The sequence below is a fragment of the Elephantulus edwardii genome, unplaced genomic scaffold (assembly GCF_000299155.1).
Source record: "Elephantulus edwardii isolate Elephantulus edwardi_28Jun2011 unplaced genomic scaffold, EleEdw1.0 scaffold00167, whole genome shotgun sequence".
Lineage (NCBI taxonomy): Eukaryota > Metazoa > Chordata > Mammalia > Macroscelidea > Macroscelididae > Elephantulus > Elephantulus edwardii.
Window position 1 is genome coordinate 3456725 of NW_006399917.1, and position 7221 is coordinate 3463945.

A 7221-nucleotide genomic window follows, 5' to 3' on the forward strand; every position below is an offset into this window, starting at 1 on the left:
AACAACAACAACAACATGCTTTCTTATTAGTAAGTTTTCAGTGCCTGGAGAAGTAAGAATTTTGTGTGATTACATAACTTCTATAATTCATCTCTCTGAATTGCGTAGAACTTTTGCAGTAACTTTTGAATTAAAGTATGAAAAAGTGAGTAAATTTAGAGAATTGGACTTAAAAAAGGACATAATTCTTTAAATATTATATTGAGAGAATGAAACAATTTATATGCATATATATTTACAGAGTTGGAAGCAGGCGTGTCATCCATGCCTCTGGAAGCCCTATGAACTTTGATAAATGTCGATAGTTGTAGAGGGGTTTCAAGCTTTTTGTTCATATAGTCATTATAAGTAGTGCTCAACTCAAAGGCAATTAACAACCAAAATATTTACAGAGTAGCTACACAGAAAAGTTTTCAAAAGAAAATATTTTCAAGGTTTGGATATTCCATCTCAAATTATCTTTGGCTTGGTATTTCATATGTTCTTTTGAAAATGATTTTTCCTAAACTGAAGCATTCGAAGTTGATAAAACCTAATTGGCTTATTTTAAAGGATCTACTGGCAATTTACCAAGCTATTGAGTATTCTGAAACTGCCTGACTCTACAGAGGCTTGGTTTCTTTTTGTGGTGAGAATTTGGGTGCAGTGTTTACTGGCCATTGGCTGTGAGTTAATTGTATTCGGCCTCCTATTTAAATATACATTTGGTCACAAGTATGGGGCTGGAATCCAGGTGTTGAGTATACTGAAGCAGCCTGACTCTGCAGAGGTTTGATCTTTCATTCATAGGTTTGCTATGAGTTGTCTATGACTCGATGGCACTTAACAACAACAACAACATAGAGAGAGCTCAGTTGGCCTAGGGGCCAGAAAGTTATGTAGCCCAAAGGCCTGGTTTTAGTTGTTTCTGGTCAGTCTTCTAAATGGTATAGTACTGGTCTGTCTATTTGCTGTGACATTGATGTGTCAAATGCAATAATGGCTAACCATGGTGGATAGTGTTTGGTGGAGCTCCCCAATTAAAACAAGCTTGGAAGCAAAAGTGGCATCCACGTCTGAAACAGCTTACCTCTAGAAACTCTATGAACTTGGAGAAATGATCAAAGTTATACAAGTGTTCAGGTCTTTCGTTCATAAGATCGGTATAAACTGTCTATGACTAAATGGCACTTAACAACAACAACAACAAAGTAATGATATGTTTCAATTAATTTCTTTTTTACATAAGTTAGAGTGAATTTTTTTAAATTTTTATTTCTGTGTGTGTGTGTGTGTGTGTGTGTGTACCGTTAAATCAGATCTGACTGGTACAAGAGGAGATTATCCCTCCTTCCCTGGCAGAGCATCTGGTGGATTCGAACTGTGTGCCTCTGGGATTGCAGTGCAGGTTCTTGCCACTAGGCCACCAGAGCTCCTCAAGTTAGAGTGAATTTAAGACAAGCTTTTTTAGAATGTCACTGTCACTTGCACCCTGTTAGGCTTGGCGGCAATAAAGAAGGAAGGGACCCCCCACAGACTTTCATGGGTCTAATCCTCCTACTGCTTAGATGCCTTCAATGATTCTCCAGGAGTAGTGATGTTGTTGTTGTTAGGTGCCAACAAGCTGACTACCACTAACAGCAACCCTATGAACAACAGACCTGGACCTTGCCCTACGCTTAGCCATCCTCATCATCTCTGACATGTTTGAGCCCATTGTTACAGTCTCTTGGTTTCGTTTTGTGGATGATGATTATGTTGTTAGGTGCTTTCATCGAGTCATGTATAACTCACAGTGACCCCATGAATAACAGATGGGAACTCTGTGCTATCCTGCACCAGCCCCACCATTCCTGTCATTATTCTCAATGCAAACATTTGAACCATTGCTGCAAACACTGTATCAGTCCATCTCAGTGAGGGTCTGGCTCTCCTTCACTGACCCTCCACCTTTCCAAGCATGATGCCCTTTTCCAAAGAATAGCCTCTCCTTACAACATGTCCAAAATGTGTGAGGCGAAGCTTCATCAACTTTCCCTCCAAGGAACAATCTGGTTGCACTTTCTCCAACACACATCTTCCTGTTCTTTTGGCAGTCCATAGGATATTCAGCACCCTTTTCCAACACCAGAACTCAAATGCATCAATTCTTGTTCTGTCATTCTTATTTACTGCTCAGCTTCTTAGATGTATAATAGCACTTCTTAAATGTCTAGTAATTGACTGTATTCTCACAAGAAACCTACAAGTACTAATATTATCAACCTTGATTTGAAGTGGCAGCATAGAGAAGTGAGGCCACGTCTCCAAGATCAAGCTTACACAAGGAAGACGTAGCAGAACCAGAGTTTGAACCCAGACCTTTTGGCTCCAAGCTTGTGTTTGCTCCTAATCACTGAGCTAGACGGACATCTGCTAACCACTTCTTGGACATTTTTCTCTACACTCTCACAAACAAGTATGGGTTTTTTCCAACCCCATTTTACAGAATGGTCCTAGCTAGTAAATGCTGATGGCAAAATTTGAATACTGGGCTGCCTTACACTCAAACACCTGTTATTTCCATGAAAACAGTATCTTTACAAAGAAATAACATTCAAATATCTTTGTAGTAGATTAGTTAGTGGTTCTTATATCTAAAGGTTGCTTGCCCTCACTTATCTGAGTTCATACGTGTCAGAGATGATAAGGATGATGCAAGATAGGACATGGTTCAGATCTGTTGTTCAGAGTCACTGTGAGTTATACTTGACTCAGCAGTTCTTAACAATCACAACATCAAAGCTGTAAGCTAAAAGTTAAGATAAACAGCTACAGCAGAAGTGCTAATGACACATATGGAATGTAGCTGTTCACTAAGTGCTGGGAGCTCTTCTAAGCTCTTTAACAGACACAATTAAAACCCAGTTTCTGACAAGTCAACGCTGACCCATAGTGATCCCCCATGTAGACCTGTGTAGACCCTCTCAGTGTAGAGTTATGATCAATATGGTTTTCAGTGGTTGGTTTTCCATAAGCAGATTGTCAGGTCTTTCTTCTGAGGTACCTCTGGGTAAACCTGAACTTCTAACCTTGAGGTTTGTAGCTCATTAACCTCATAACTACAGACACCACATTGGAAGTCAAGCATGTTGCTGTTGTTATGAGCTGATGAGTCAACTCATAGAGGCCCTATTCACAATAGCTCTGGACTCTCCTCTATCCTGAGCCAGTCTCACTGTCTCTGACACACTCTCAATACTCCAGTTATTATATTAATCTATCTAATCTAGTCTTCCTCTCCTGCATTGTTCCCTTTGACCACTGAAAACCTATTAATTATAACTCTACACTGAGAGGGTCTACACAGGTCTACATGGGGAATCTCTATGGGTCAGAGGTGACTTGTCAGCATGATAACCTTTTCCAAAGACTGGTCCTGGCCGGCTACATGACCAAATTATGTTAGATGGAATCTCAGAATCCTTGCCTCCAAGGAGCAGCCTGGTTTCACCCTCTCCAGAATAGACCTGTTCTCTTGGCAGTCCATGGTATGTTCTAGACTCTTCTCCAACACCACAGCTCGAAGGCATCAATTCTTTTTTTTTAATTAAATTTTATTAGTTTTAATGAACATTTACAGAGATTTTGGGTTTTCATTCATTCTTCTTTCATCCTTAGTCATTGTCCAGCTCTCTGATGCATAGCAAGTAATTGTCAAGATCGTGGCCTGGATCAGGCACACCTTAGTCTCTAGACTAACATCCTTGTGTTTGCTTTTAATCACTTAGCTAGAGGGACATTTGCTAACCACTTCTTGGACATTCTTCTCTATGCACTCACAACTCTAAGAAATACATTCTTTTTTTTTAACCCCATTTTACAGCAGCACTCTGGAGAGGTCCCTGACAGCAGATTTTCCTAATCCAATTAATCTTTTGATTTCTTGACTGCTGGTGCCAAGAGTGTTGATTGTGGAACCAAGCAAACTGATATTGTTAACAATCTCAACCTCTTCTCCATCTATCACAATATATCAATTCACTACATCCAGACAACAAACCCACATATGTTTATCTACTTTGGAAGTTTAGACTCATTTTTCATACATAACAAGCTGCTAAAAGAGTATACTTTCTAATTATTTTTCTTTTCTTTTTTTTTTTTTTAAGAGTATAGTACCTGGAGCTTTTCTCAAAGAAAACAAACTTATTTAAAATCAAGCACTTTTAAATTGGCCTGGAACCATTTCCGATGTTCTGTGTTACTTCTCTGACTCTGAGGTGCAAGCTTATTTCACGTGGCCCAAAGATGACAAATCTTATTCCAGCATTTGAAGCTGAAAAAGGAACACTTGCCTTTGGGTTTAAGAACCTAGCAAATGGAAATCTCCACTGAGAAATGGCTAACACCTTAGAAAATGGAAGCCTTTATGTCTTTTGTGAAGAATCTGGTTTAAAGATTTAAAAAAAATTTTTTTTTTCTTGTGGCATCAGCGGGCTGGGCAGGGGGAAGAAAATGAGGCTAACAGCAAAGGAAATTGCAGGGTAACAGTTCTGTACTGAAAAATCGATATCGTTTCTCATCACTGGAGAGAGAGGAGTCCCGACACCCTTGCTGGCTCCGTGGACCAGACTCAAAACACACACACAGTCATTTTAATGAACAGATTCAGCTCCTCCAAGTTTTAATGACCAAGAAAGGAGCTGGGAAATGTAGCAAATACTGGGGTTAACATGGCCATTAAACTTGAAAAACACAGTGCAGTCGATCTGGAGAAGGGTGAAGAAAATTCCCAGTACTCACATAGACTCATACTAACACCCCCACCACACCCCAGAAGGGGCTAATTTATATGTTTTAGATTATCTACTGAATCTGAAAAGAGTGGGGTATGGGGTCTTTGAGGAAGATGCTGTAAAGCAAGTCAGAGAGGCTTGGAGGAGCTATCACTTGGAATCTAAAGGAAAAAACACGCTTCTAGAATGATCTCAAGCTTCCTGCTTTCCTCCATGCATTTGGCCCCATCAAGAAGCTATAAAGACAGGCAGCCTTTCTACTACTGCACAGTGATTGGTTGTGCCTGTGTCAGTGGGTAACAGGCAAGATCCGTGCTGCTGGGGGTGTTAGACTTTGCTGTTTGCCTAGAAGATCTGGGTCAATAACAGAGTGCAGAGTAAGAAAGGTGCAGGGGATTCTGGGAGCTTGGTGGTAAGGAGTATGCTGTCAGCCCAAAGGCTCACCATTCAAATCCACCAGCTGCTCTGGGAAGAAGATGAACAATCTCCTCCAGTGTGATTTACTGCTTCTGAAAGCCCACTGGAAGGTCAGCTGGGAGTCAGTTCTGACTCCTTGGTACATGACGACAGGCGAGAAGGGTGTAAACCTCTCATACTTCGCTATCTCCGCGTGCATTAGGTATGACAGCTGCAGCCTTCCAAGACGAGGCTCCTTCCTGGGATAGAGGCAGGATTGCCAGTGCTGCAGAGTTGCCCATTCCCTCCTTCTACTCTATGGTCTTACAGCAAACCACTGTGAGATAAAAAGTCAACCCTGACTTAAACAGTATCTGCCACCCAACTTGAAATATTATCCTAAGGAGAAGGGGAAATTCCAGGACTTTGACAGAAAGAGATAGTGATACACTTATGGCAGGAGTCCCATTTGCAAAACTTTACTTTGATGCTAACTTATAAATTCACCAATAAGTCCACTCACCGTCCCTCACCCACCCCCCTTCCCGCTATCTAACCAGTTTTTGCAAATGGACAAACTCACAAAAAGACATTTATTTTCATTATCTCCTAGTGTGATTCCTCCTCCCTCAGTTTTACTCAATTTTATTGTCCCCCAGCTCAGGACCCTTCCTTTATGTCACCTGTCTCACAAAACGCTCCCCAAAGTTTTGACGTCTTCAGCTGTGCCAATGGCTCTTTACGGTGTTCACTGTCTTACTTCTCTGTTAATTTGATAGAAACAAGAAACAGGCAGAGTACAGAATTGTGATACTGACTTTCCAGGCAAGAGTGGTCCTGGGGCACCTTTCCCCCAAACCAGGTGCCCTGAACTCACCTGGTTCAGGGATCCCTAACCCAAGAGAGTTGGAGGACTAAATGTCTGCAGAAGAGGGGGAAGTCCTTCTACAAGGTGATTTCCCCGCCTCTTACATAGGCTCTCCTTTCATTCTCCCGCCCCACCCCCTCCCAGGCAGCGCAAACTCACCAAACACAACAAACTCGAGCTTGTGGCTATGAGCCAAGCCATCCTTCGTATCTGTTGGGTAGAGAGTGGATTTCGGGAGAAAAAAACCCTCCTTCCTTTTAGGAAAGAGCCTTTCTTTCCTCAAAAAGTGTTGTTTACCAAAGACTCTAGTTTCAGGGCAGAAAAGTCTAGACTCTTAGAATGTCCTGGTGTTTCCTGCGTGTGACTCATTTAAATAGGATCATTTTTTTAAAGTTCTTACAATATCTTGAGTATATTAATAAATTGAATCATCCCATCATTTAAAAGAAAGAATGCGAGAACCAGGAACTGCATATACGTTCTTCTACTTAAGTATACATTTTGAAAATTCAATATGGGCGCGAAAGAAAGGATCATCACTTTCAATTTCTTTTCCGTTTTAAGCAACACGCCGAGCACACGCTATTTTAAATATAGTTACAATGGGTTAAGAAGCCACATGGAGAGGATTTCAAACAAAATGACACCCAGTCTTTAAAAATATAAACAAATAGTGAAATAGCAGCGTGGGGCTGAGTCCAAGGTTCTCTAATCACACAGGGATCAGGAAGCTGTTAGAAGCAATTCAAGCAAGGTTTCAAAATGACTGGGACAGAATGTGTCCATAGAAAGAAATGTTGAGCTTACCGGCAGAGCTGCCAAAGTTACTGCTGCAAAGTATTCTGAACTTTTAAAGGCTGGCTTGGGGTCCCTCTGACCACCAGGACCCAATGTGGTCTCCCATGACACACATTGACCCTGGTGGCGTTTGGCGAGAGGGAGAGAGGGATGCGGGGATGGGTGGGGACAGGAGGAGTCGCCCCCGGGGCTCCGAAATTATTTTCAACGCCAAGGTTTCGCTTTCGACCCAGTGGGGGGCCGCAAGTTGGCCTTGAACTTCCTCCCCAGCGCGCCACCCAGGCAGTACAAACAGCCCAGGCAGCCGGAACCCGGAGATTCCGCGGGCGCGGCAGCCGGGCGTGTGCTGGGGCCCAGGGTGGGATGCGCGCGGCGCGGCGAGCCGGCGGCGTGCGCCTACCT